Raw genomic sequence first — 13362 nt, 5'->3', positions numbered from 1 at the left:
ACAGCAACATCCATCTTCTTTGTTTTCAGGTAGCAGGGAATTCAAGCCAAACCGTTGCAACTCTGCCATAAATCATTATGTTAAGCCCGCCTAACGACTCTATACACGATTTGATTGGCCTGATAGAAGTTTAATTTTTCGAGCTCACAAGCCAACGGAGAGTTGCTAGACTAGCCCTGGAAGTAAATGTAATTTGCTGCCGCTAGGGTGCGTCTAGATTTCTAGGCTAGGCCAGAAGGGCTTTCAGAGCGAATCTCGAATTTGCGGGAAGTACGTCTGGGTTTTTCCCAGGCTACATAAGCAGACCAGTTTACACAAAATGCTGGCTAATTTGCTAACTGGCCTATTGGAAATGTTATGCAAAGTTGTAGGCTTACTGTAATGTGAACTTTTCTTTTGTCTCGTCGTGCATTCCGAACTACTGACACGTTTTCCATCTTTCATTCGCATGATGCATAGCCTATAGCCTTTTAGATCATTCTAAAAGTTTGCTTGTAAAAAAATAAGAAGGCTTAAAAATATACCTCTGCATAGTGATATTTCTGAGCTGTCAAAGAGGCAAAACAAGCATTAACTACACGTTATCGCTAATTAAGCTGCTCTGACGAGGTAACGTAGGCTATTTGCGTTTGTCCATGAACTGGCAGTGTGTGCAACCATGACATGCCTTTTTAACATGCAATAGCTAACATCACAAGTTATGGCAAGTCTCCTGAAAATGCAATGTCAGATAGACTACCTGCAATTAGAATTATGCCTAGTAACAATGAAACTACAGGTATTCATAAATACAGTGATATAGGGCTAGTTCAATTTCATGTTCAAATTTGTCTTATCTGTCGAAAATAACAATTTAATGTTGTTGACCTGGTTTGGGCTTTTTGTAGGAGTTGTAGGCCTGAATGGTATGTTTTTGAAGAGAGAAAAAAAATTGAATAAAATGTATATATACTCTAGGCATACTTTAAGTGATTGCTTTCTTTTATAATGATAGCTGTTGATATCACAATAATATTGTTATCGTGATATATTTTGTCATGATAATCGTATTCTGAAATATTGATATCGTGACAGCCCTAGTGTGGAGACAGGCTTCCTCCATCCTACACTGAGGCTTATGAGCGCAGATGAGACAAATGCACCAGTATGGGGAAATACACATTACGGAAGTCAGTTAAGCTGCTGAGGACTCAATCTTTGGCAGCTCGTGAAGGACGTTCTCTTGGACGTGCCGTTCAGTCTGTGTTTCAGTCACAATAGCGTTGGCTTTGACAGTTAGACGGAGCCTTTGTGAGCTACAACCAGGGGGCCAAGGGAGCAGATGGGGGGACTTAAGGCAGGCGCGGAGCCCAATACTTGGCACGTCGAGGCTCTTCTCTATCTGTATTGTATGGCAGTGCTTGCCTGCCTGTGGGTTAATCCCAGTCAACCAACGGTCAGGTGACTCGCCAGAGGAATTCACATTAGTCTTGTGGAAGTGTGAGGGGTTCTGCTTGTCTCTGATAAGCCTGGAAAAAATAGTGCCCCAGTAGATTATTCTTTCCGAGTGTTTTGGATTTGCTGAACTGCCTCTGCTGCTCTTATCATTACGTCAGTGCTGAATGCTTATATTAAACACCGTTAAACACGTAGAAAGGTCTATAGACCAGTGGGGTATACTACAAAGCATGTTAGACATATCTAGGCTATCTAGACAGATTGAGGCTACACAAAGCCTTGACTCATACACGCATAAGACCGCCTATATTAAAAAACAATTACTTCCGCATTTATGAGTGATTGTGTAATCTACACTGTGGTCATTTTTAGTGTCTAACCTATAACATCAAATAAATAGATTGTCATCAGTTGTTGAATGGTATGCACGTCCATAGTGGGATATTTGCATGCACTAAACACTAAAGTGCATGCCATATCCAAAATGTTCGTAGAGGCGGAGCTCCACCTGTAAGATATATGACAGAATACTACACATGAGATAACTTAGTTTTTCAAGATAATTGATTGGTCAGTGGGCGGTAGTTTTACACAATTTGAGCTATAACATAGCACATAACCTGCTCCCAACCAGGTTTGGTTGACAGCATAAGATACCATGGTGATACAGCGACGCTGAAACAGAGCCCCTTTCGTGTCACAGCATACCCTGGCTTTGAGCGCAACATACCTCGCTAACCCACTAATCGAGATTCGTAGTATAGCCCACAGTTTATCTTCTGAGTTTGGTAAAAAGACAAAAGTCAATCTAATGTGTTAAACCAATGTAGCATGGTCCAGGAAGTCTGAATACAACGTGCACTGTGGTAACCTTTTTTTTTTTACCAGTTGTTCTCATATAGCTGGGAGTGAACTATGAGATAGGCACCTTATCCAGGAGCAGCATACACTGAATGTTTTTTACTATATGGCTCTGTACAATACTTAGTTCTTGGTTGTGTGACAGGGCCCTCAGGTTTATCCAACTAAATGGATGTAGACAGAGGCAGTAGTATAAACAATGTTGTATTTATTATTTCTTTTCTTTGTTTAAAATGGATGGCAGTGGTGTACAGTAGGTAAATCAGATAGAAACAAAATCACAGTACACAACATAAAATAATTAAAGAAAACAAAATGTAATACACATAACCATAAATTAAATGATAAAAAAAAAACAGGATGAGGAGGAAGGAGACGACAGTCCAGACCACAGCGAGGGAGTAGTTCCAGTTCCAAGTGCACGGCTTGTACCGACCAGCGACGAGCAACTTGCGTACCAAACAATTTGGGAGAGCTTCTTTTGTGTTTGTCAGGGAGGAAGTTACGTACCCTTGACCCCCAGGTGATTGTAATTAGTCGTGATCCTGACCTGATCACAGTTGTCTTGATGGTTGCTTGATGGGTTGATATAAAAATGAGTAAAGAGTCAGACACCTGAAGTGACGGAGATGGATGTGGTATTTCACACATGCACGCACACACACACGCACACACATGCACGCACACATACACACACAAACACACACACGCACGCATGCACACACCCATACACACACATGCACACACACATACACACACAAACTTGCACCAGACCGGAAGAACATAGACAGGGAGATGGATGTGGTATGTCAAACGAATCAAAGAGTTCACAGCTACACTTTTATTACTAAATGTCTACATCTACACACAAATACGCACACACACACACACACACATATGCACGTCCACACAGAAACACACATCCCCACGGGCGGTCTAATTTGATGAATCTGCTGTGTGTGCTGGTGTGACAGCACACTGTGAGATGGAGTGTGTGTATGAGGAGGACTCAGGCTGCATAGAGTCACATCCTCCTTCAGTCAGGCGGCTGTGCTGGAATGTTAACCCTCTGGAGCCAGTGGTTAATTTTAATCACACACTCACACACATACACACACACACACACACACATATACATACACACACTCTGACATATACATACACTAACATGCATGCATACTCTCATACACACACACACACACAGACATATACATACACGCACTCTGACATATACATACACTAACATGCATGCACACTCACACACACACACACACACACACACACACAGCTTCCACTCAACAGCCAGCGATTCCTATGAATGAACATGAGCATGTGTGTCCTTCTGTGTCCATCAGCAGCAGGGTGGAGAGTGACAGCGGAAAGACACCACTAACTGGACGCTCACGCCTGTGAGAGCAGAGAGACACCACTAACTGGACACTCACGCCACTAACTGGACGCTCACGCCTGTGAGAGCGGAGAGACACCACTAACTGGACGCTCATTTAGTGACTCAACTGGAGTCATCCACGTTTAACAAGGTGTGCTACAATTTAATTCAATTCATTACATTACATTACATTACATTACATTACATTACATTACATTACATCACATTACATTTGGCTGACGCTTTTTAGCCAAAGCGACTAACAACATGGTTAACAGTTTAAGTTTTTTAAGCAATTCTCAACAATTTTAGGACAATTTAAAAAACGGTAGAGTACAGTAAGAATAAGTGCAAAAGTGAGTGCTGTTTTTAACAGTTACGTGTCAGTTCAAGATGGCTGGTAAGTGTTAGGATCGGCAAGACTTGTTGTAAGTGGTGCTGTGAGAGGAGATGTTCTCTAAAGAGCAGGGTCTTCAGGAGTTTTTTGAAAATGGAACTGACAGTGTGTCCACCAACGAGGAACAACAGATGAGAAAAGTTTGGATTGGCCTGAGCGTACCGGTGGTAGAGCTAGACGTTGTTCATCTGAGGAGCGCAGCGGCCTGGAGGTAGCGTATATCTGTATGAGGGCATTCAAGTAGGCGGGAGCAGAACCGGAGACTACTTTGTAGGCAAGCGTTAGAGCCTTGAATTTGATGTGGGCCGCCAGTGTAGCTGGATGAGCCCTTTTACATGTGCCCTTTTGGGTTGGTTGTAGACCAGGCGTGCTGCCGCGTTCTGGATCATCTGAAGGGGTTTCACTGCACAGGCTGGAAGACCTGTCAGGAGGGCGTTGCAGTAGTCGAGTCGTGAGATGACTATTGCCTGAACCAGAAGTTGGGTAGCATCTTGAGTCAAGTAAGTCCTGATTTTCCGTATGTTGTAGAGTGCGAAACGGCATGACCGGGCGACTGAGGCAACATGATCTGAGAAGGTTAGTTGGTTGTCAAGAACAACTCCTAGATTTCTTGCAGTCCTGGTAGGTGAAACAGATAGGGAGTCAAATTTGATGTTGATGTCGTGGTGTATGGTAGGTTTAGCTGGGAGGACCAGCAGTTCAGTATTTAAGAGGTTCAGCTGGAGGTGGTGTGCCTTCATCCATGTAGCTATGTCTGAGAGGCAATCCGAGATCCGTGCTGAAAACCAAGGGGTCATCAGGTGGAAAGGACAGATAGAGCTGTGTGTCGTCTGCATAGCAGTGGTATGAGAAGCCATGCGAACGGATAATCTGTCCCAAGGACGTGGTGTAGATAGCAAAGAGAAGGGGTCCCAGCACTGAGCCCTGGGGGACCCCTGTGGTGAGATGGTGAGGTGCAGATAGCTGACCTAGCCATGATACGTTAAACGAGCGTCCTGTGAGGTAGGATTCAAACCAGGAGAGAGCAGAACCGGAGATTGCCGTGTTAGCGAGTATAGAGAGAAGGATGCGGTGATTAACTGTGTCAAAGGCAGCCGACAAGTCAAGCAGAATGAGTACTGATGACCGAGCGGTCACCCTGGCTTCTTTTAAGGCTTCTGTTACAGACAGCAGAGCCGTTTTGGTAGAGTGGCCGCTTTTGAACCCAGACTGATTTGGATCCAGAAGGTTGTTCTGTGAAAGGAAGTCAGAGACCTGTTTGGAGACTGCTCGTTCAATGCCTTTGGATAGGAAAGGCAGGAGTGAAACAGGGCGGTAGTTCTCGACTTGAGCAGGGTTGAGAGAAGCTTTCTTCAGTAATGGTGTTACCTGGGCCATTTTGAACGCTGTTGGAAATGTGCCAGAGGTTAGCAAGGCATTGATCACGTGTGATAGCTGGTGCGATGGTCGGGCTGATGGACTGAAGTAGGCTCGTAGGTATAGGGTCCAGCGAGCATGTGGTAGGACGGCTACATGTCAGGAGTCTAGATACTTCACTCTCAGAGAGAGGCGCGAATTCTGAAAAAGATGTTCCAGCAGCCCCTAGAGGTTGTAGGATTGCGATATCTGAGTCAGATGCGTTGTGTGCATGTAGAGAATTGACTGCTGATTGCCGCCACTTTGTTTGTAAAAAATGAGGCAAGGGTATCCGCAGTAAGGCTGGTTGGAGAAGGCAGATTTGAAGGTTAAGAAAAGTTTTTGAGTGTCTGTAGCACTGTTGATTTTGTCATTGTAGAAAGCCATCTTAGTAGCAGTGATGCTGGCTGAGAAGGAGGACAGGAGTGTCTGGTAGTTTTTGAAGTCATCAGTTAGTTTGGATTTGTGCCATTTCCTCTCCACGGCTCTGAGTTTGGTGCGCTGCGATCGGAGGGTATCATTAAGCCATAGATGAGAGTGTTTGGATCGAGCTGGCCTTGTGGTAAGAGGGCACAATTCAGTTGAATTGTGTTTGGGAGAGTCATCCACGTTTAACAAGGTGTGTTGCAGTTTAATTCAGACTTCCCTTCAGTGCAGCGGCTAGACCTCCCTTACCTGTAAACAGGAAGACTTGCAGGAAGCTGCTGATTGGAGTCCAGAACTGATTTGTGTTCTGTCTGAGGTGCACATGCTGTGAGGGTCTGTCTCTGTTCAGTATTCCTCCGAATCTAAATCTAAATAAGGTGATTTAAGAGCCGCACAGAGAGAAGGAGGGAGAGAGAGAGAGAGGGAGGGAGAGAGGGAGAGAGGGAGAGAGAGAGAGAGACCAGCAAAGCATCACAACCATCTCACCCATGTCCATCAAATCCCCAGAGTTGTTTGTCGTGTGTTGTAATAACTAGTCCTCAATGCCGTGATGAGGCCGAAGGGTCTGTGTTTGTGAGATGAGGTGAGCCCCGCCCCCCTACCTCAAAGTTATTTTGTGAATTGGCGTTGGTGGCGGCGCCCGACTCATGAATCATTCAGAAGACAGACAAATTCATCAATCTGAAATATCTCTCTGCGTGATCCCAGCTCGCCGTGTCCACGAGACGCTGCTTTAAAAAGCCCTACAGCTTCCTCCTCTGCGCTCAAATGAGGACAGATGCAGCGAAGCGGCCGGCGCAATATCAAATCACTCCTGAACAACAGCCTGCCCTGCAGTCACACAACACACTCCACACAACACACTCCTGAACAACAGCATGCAGTCACACATTACACAATACACTCCTAAACAACAGCCTGCCCTGCAGTCACACAACACACTCCACACAACACACTCTTGAACAACAGCATGCAGTCACACATTACACAACACACAACACACTCCTGAACAACAGTCTGCCCTGCAGTCACACAACACACTCCACACAACACACTCTTGAACAACAGCATGCAGTCACACATTACACAACACACAACACACTCCTGAACAACAGCCTGCAGTCACACATTACACACCACAACACACTCCTGAACAACAGCCTGCCCTGCAGTCACACAACACACTCCACAACACACTCCTGAACAACAGCCTGCAGTCACACATTACACACCACAACACACTCCTGAACAACAGCCTGCCCTGCAGTCATACAACACACTCCTGAACAAGAGCATGCAGTCACACAACACCATAGCTGCCAACTCTCACGCATTGGCCGTGAGACACACGCATTTGATTAGTTTCACACACTAATGTGTGAAACTAATTAGTCAACCCGGTTGTCAACCCGTTGGTCAGATGCCTGAAAATGAGTTAAGCCTATCTATCTATAGATATACCTGTTGAGCCACGGTTATGCTTTCAGAGACGGTGAGAGGGTTCAAGAGCACCCCGTCTGTGGAATTTTCTACATTTTCTCTCATTTGCGATGTTACTTCAGAAGCCGTCCCAGGAGCATTTCCCCCGCATTTCCCCGGCTTCAGGTATGCTTTGAGTATTATTGAGTATTTTTCACGCTGAAGTGTCAACCTGGTAGGTCAAATACCTGGCAGATGAGGTTCAACTAAACTAAACCTATACATATGATATCACACATCAGGTGAATGTGGGGAATCTAAACTTTCCAATGATATTAGCGCCAAGTTGCTGTGATAAATGGTTCGCGAGAAAATTAACATTGAACCGACGTGCAATTTAGGCTAATCGTATTTGCATTTTGCACACAGTGCACACCCATTACTCTCCGTTTAATATTTCACTAACCCTTTACACAACACGTGGCAAACCCAATATCACAATAAACAGCAAACCGTACCGAATACGAGGATATAAAGCATGCCTCTGTGCAATAAGTGGTTCCTGAGTAATCCGGTTTTGAAATTGCAACACATTTCTACATAGCCTCATTGGGGCGAAATTATAATGTATTCTAGTGTAAACTATTTGTCAGTAGGCCTACATACATTTTTGTAAATTGCTCAGCCATAGATTATCCCACTATCATGGTTCTTATATTGTCAGGTTCCAGCCAATCCCATTACAGATAAATGAATATATTTATATTGGCATGCTTCCTAGTGACATTAATGCAAAAATAAGAAGAAAATCAAATAACGAGACACAAATATTGATATAAAGCCTGGCATAAGCCATATGCAAACATTCACATCATGCAGATATGGGTACATCCTGAAAAAGGAATAGCATGTAGGCTATAGGCTATGGCCATTACAATGACCAATATATTATCTTAAATAAACTAGCTGAATAACACAGGTGACCACTTCTGCATAATTTCATGGAGTGCTGAAATGTACACACATTTTTGAACATTTCTGAACTGTGAAATATAGCATATGTTTTTGTGGTTGTAAACTTATTGCAATATCACCATAACTATTCCACCTGTGTGTGCATGGTTATAATTCTGAAGTGCAAAATAGCTTAGGCTACAGCACAAGTATTGCCATTAAAATAAGCAAGTCTGACCTCTGAATTTATTTTGAAAGTGCACCTGATTGATGCATTTAAAAGTTAAAGGAGACATATTAAACCTCTTTTTAAACAAGTTAGAATAGGTCTATGGGCCATACAAAACATGTTCATAAAGTTTTCTGCACAAAATCAATCTCACATCCGGAGGAATGCTTATTTTCAGGAGTTCCTCCCTGTATGCTTCTTGGTCCACAAAGACCTCGCCCATGATGAAGCCCATCAAGTGTTCCACATACCCTGTGCAATATTTCACAAACACTTCTGTAACTATGTACATAGTTTGTAAAGTATTTCATTGTACATTTATTTATTGTTTTGTTCATTGTAAAGACACCATATAGCATGCAAAATTAACATATTTTTTTTTGTTGATAAATAAAAAATTATGTAACTTACGGAATGTTGTCTCGGTTTTGATGGGTTTCACCCTGCACTCTCCCTTCCTGTACTTTGGGAAATGCATCCTGTAGAGAGGGTCCCCAGAGGATAAGGTGGCCTGGTCTCGTGCAGCATCCTCATTGTAATGCAGAGCAGCCAGGTAGAGTCTTGCGCAGTAAAGAGAAAACCAAACATGAAAATAATGGAATGCACATAATATGCACGTTTACTTTGAGCTAAAAACTGAGGCTACAACTTCTTGCACTGTCAGTACTATATCTCGCTTTGTTTACAAGTGCAAACATTAGCCTAGACCAAGAGCTTACTGGCCACCTTCATTGTAGATAACATGACCATATCTAACTCCTTATCAGTAAGGACAAAACGACTACAAATTGTGACATACCCTTGCAGCTTAAATGAAATAGAGCTATAGGGGAAATGTGCAAACACTGGATAACGTTATAAAGTGAGGCTACAAGCTAACATTAGCTTATACTAAGGGCTTTTAGCTGTTGGTCGCCTCAATTGTGGATAACATGACAATATTTAATCATTTTAACAATCATTACTTTCAGATATTATTGACTGGGATTGTCAAATATGACTCGATCGGCTGTGTGCTGCATTTGCAATTTGGAATGGAGAAAATGCTCACTCCAAGCAGATGCAGGGCTAACGTTAGCCATAATGTTTGCGTTAGCTTGTGCTTAAATGACAAAACACGAACAACCTAACGTTCGTTCATGCGTAACTGCGATAGGAACACAAAAGTCATTATTTGAAAGTACTTACATGTCTCTCATCTTGTGACTTGCCACGGACAGTAGGTACAGATCCCTCTGTCAAACGAAGTTTGATGGCTAATCCCTCAGTGTACTGTCCTAGGTTTTCAAAGCAGTCTGCCTTGAAGTGGTTCCACACACAAGATTTTTGCCGACTGTTGCTGGAACATGGCCATCGAAAATGAAGTGGAGCCACTCGGTTCTTCTGTCGTCTTTGGCTGGGAGAAAGTGCAAGGATTTGTGTTGTTCTGTGCAGCCAACAACACAACACTTCATGTGTGACTTGCTCTTGCTTGTAGTCATTGCGCTTGGTGTCCGTGCTCGTTAAACCAGCAAACTAATGGCGGATCTTCAACTAATTGGGTGGGTGGGGCTATATGGAGGTTGAGAGGTGAGGGGTGGCGCCAGGGTGGTTCTATGCAAATTCCCTTATTTTGACGTCAGGTTAAGGGAGCCAGAAAATGGCTCATAGAAGCCTATGATTCCTGACACCAAAATCGTTCAACTGACTCACAGAAAACGTATGGATGGCTTTTTTGCACGCGTGGAGTGTTGTTAGGAGCAGTAGAGACCCAAATGGAGGTACAAAAGGATGCAAAAAGTGAAATTTGCATAATATGTCCCCTTTAAAATATACAAACATTTCTTAAATTCTTACAAAACACCCACCCACTTTTTAAAATTGTTAGTTTGGACCCCCCCACTTTTGCCGTGCGAAATACCAGTGCTGTTTTCAGCATCTGTTTAGTGCTTCATTGTCATTTTCATTGGATTCTCCCATTTGAGCACAAATCGCTCATAAACTTTTTTTTTTTTTTGTTACACGCATTCTCCCATTCCTCTTCTGTCACACACACAGTGACACTTTTGATAAGGTAAAAAGCCTTATAGGTATGCCAAATAAATAATAACCTATAGGTTTACGCTAGGCTATGTAAAACTCTCCATTAACAGCATCACGTCACTAACCACAGCGACTGCACAATCTCGTATTCACTCTGTTGGATATCTGAAGCCAGTTTGTCTACTTAGATACTGTAAGTGTAAATCCTCAAATTATGGCCGGGGTCTTAAGACAAAGTACAGGCCTTTAGGGGCAGGGTTGTATTCGAGACAGCCCTTTATTTCTTATGCGAGTTTTATTTTGAGACATGCGTTTCTTGGAGCGGCATACTTTCCATGCGTTCATTGAACGTCCGCGGTGCTATAATGGAAACCTTATTGCGTAGCCAAGTAGCCTATATATTGAGTTATTTTTAAATTATGCATGATTTACTTTTTATTAATTTCGTAGGCTGGCTTTATTTTGTTATAGAAGTATCTAAATAACCTGTTAAAATGTACCAGAATTCAGGAAATTGCATCTAGTCCAAAAATGTTGTTCTGGGGAGGACCCCCATACCCCCTGCTAAAATGTCCCACCCACTTTCACAATGCCTCCGACGCCCATGGTCCTAGTAGTAGGCTAGATCCCTTAGATAGCAATGTTAATTTAACTCTGGGACCCTGGTCCCAGGGATGGATTATTGCACGGGCCTTCCGGGCCCAGACCCAGGGGCCCAAGGTGTCAGGAGACCCTGAAGCCCAAGCCTTTGGATGGAATCATTGCCTCAATATCAACACATCAGGATGTAGGCTATGAATCTGATTGAATTTAGTATTGGCCATCCCCAAAATGCACCAGAATACAGGAAATCACATCAAACAAATTAAAAAAAATTCTGGGGGAAGTCCCCCAACCCCCCCTTCCACATTAGTGGGGAGCCCTTAATACATGTGGGCCCAGGGGCCTGGTCCCTACACCTGAGAACCACTGATGTATGTTTTTTTTACTGTACGGTATAATGCTGAATGAGCCAAACAAAAATTTCCGCAGCAAAATTTGAGTTGGCCCCACCAAATCTCACTCCAAGGTTTTTTGAAAAGTTGGCAGCCCTGCAACACACACCACAACACACTCCTGAACAACAGCCTGCAGTCACACAGCACACAACACAACACAAAGCACACAACACAACACACTCCTGGGGGGGTATTCCATCAACCTCGCTAATTAGGGCGGTGCTTAACAGAAATAGCCTGGCTTGAACTAGCGTAGACTTTCACTTGGAGCCGAAGCCGTTCCATTAACTCAAGTTAGCGGGATCTTGGCCTCGTTTATTCAAGCGAGGTTTAGTTCAGCTTCATCTCTGCTGGTGCATGAGGTAGAACAGTAGACCAAAACAGTAGATTGACGAAAAGAGGATATATGTCGTAAAATTAAGACAATACTAGACAATTTCTATTCGATTTGGCAAGCGCCATCTACAGGATTTTCATTGAAAGTCATCAAATTTAACATCGAGAGAAAAAAATAGATTGCCTACAGAAATTGGAGAATAATGAAAGCATACATTTAAAAAACAACAATGCTAATGGTTTGAAATCAATTGCGAGTTTGATTGGCTTCACTCTTGAACACATAGACTATACAGTCTATGCTTGAACAAAACGAGTGAATGAATAAATAGTATGAACTCAAAAACAACTTTGCCATATTCAAAACTATCTATAGCATATGTTCTTAGATTAAAATAGTTCAATCCAAATTATTGTCTAGGTGTAGGTGGTCATAAAATAAATTAGTATCAACATCATTGCATCAGGTATAATATAGCCCAGAATATTACTGTCACTGAACAGCCTACCAAATCTGCATGACCCTTTATCAACAGTAGACATATGTCCTAGAGTATATCTAAACATGCCATTATCAAGGTGATAAGCTATGTAGCCTTAATACTTCGTATGGGAAGTGAACCTGTGAACACACAAGAATGTAATTGCTTTGGTATATTGTCTCTCTGCACGTTACACCACCACCAAACGTAAATGACACAGAGTAGCAAGATTCCTAGAACCACACACATGTGAAGTTAAAACATTTTAAGTCGCATAATCTTCATAAATTCTTTGGAGCTAGTAAATGTGTAAATCCATGCTTGGTGACACTGTCGGGAAAAAAATTCTAGGCCTACTTCTATTTTTGAAGTTGTAGACTACAGGGGCCTCATTACAGAAAAATATCCTAACTGCTTGTCCTATCTTAACTTAAGTTTCAAAGATAGGAAAAGTCCTATCTTCCTATTACAGAAGCAGTTCCTAAACTCATGGCTGTGTCCTATCTTATCTCAGACCTCCTTTCTTATCTTAACTTAAGAAATCCTAACTGTAACTGTCAGTTAGATATTTACATCGGCAATCGTCCTGTCATGCCTGTTTCTATGATTAGAATGTATACAAGACTGCCTGTATCTATGATTAGAATGTCAGGTTGCAAAGATAGTGTTTTAAAGACAGTTATTTGCTCAAGATGGACAAACCATAATATCAGAGAGAAATAGGTCTAGGTTAGGCAAAATGTAGGAAGAAAGAGAGTGTGTCAATATTGATTCATTTGATGAACAGGATGAAAAGATGAAAAACAAAAAACATATTTATAATAATAAATACCGGTAATAGTCTAATATTCTGTTATAATTATTAATATTTATTTGTTATACATGTTTTAAAAAACATAGCTTATAGGCTGCATGTTTAAGTTTTCACTTAATTAACTTATTTAGTGAAATATGCTTTATGGTGTCCCTAACAGTCATGTCCATCATTTTGTCATAGGCTAGGCAACAACTCAACA

The 13362-nt window shown here is 42.4% G+C and overlaps 1 long non-coding RNA gene across 1 annotated transcript; it reads right to left on the bottom strand.

The window, feature by feature from the left end:
• Positions 1–8669: 8669 nt before the first annotated feature.
• LOC143099424 (uncharacterized) lies at positions 8670–10065 on the bottom strand. The gene is made up of 3 exons (XR_012981575.1): positions 9697–10065; positions 8920–9068; positions 8670–8760 (listed from the first exon to the last, which is right to left on the bottom strand). It is a non-coding gene; the product is annotated as an uncharacterized LOC143099424 (long non-coding RNA).
• Positions 10066–13362: the final 3297 nt, after the last annotated feature.

Source organism: Alosa pseudoharengus, unplaced genomic scaffold (assembly GCF_046254945.1).
Source record: "Alosa pseudoharengus isolate Yale_2024_CS ecotype anadromous, Long Island Sound unplaced genomic scaffold, YU_APseudo_1.1 YU_APseudo_1.1_scf_28, whole genome shotgun sequence".
NCBI lineage: Eukaryota > Metazoa > Chordata > Actinopteri > Clupeiformes > Clupeidae > Alosa > Alosa pseudoharengus.
This window is presented reverse-complemented; position numbering and strand designations above follow the sequence as displayed.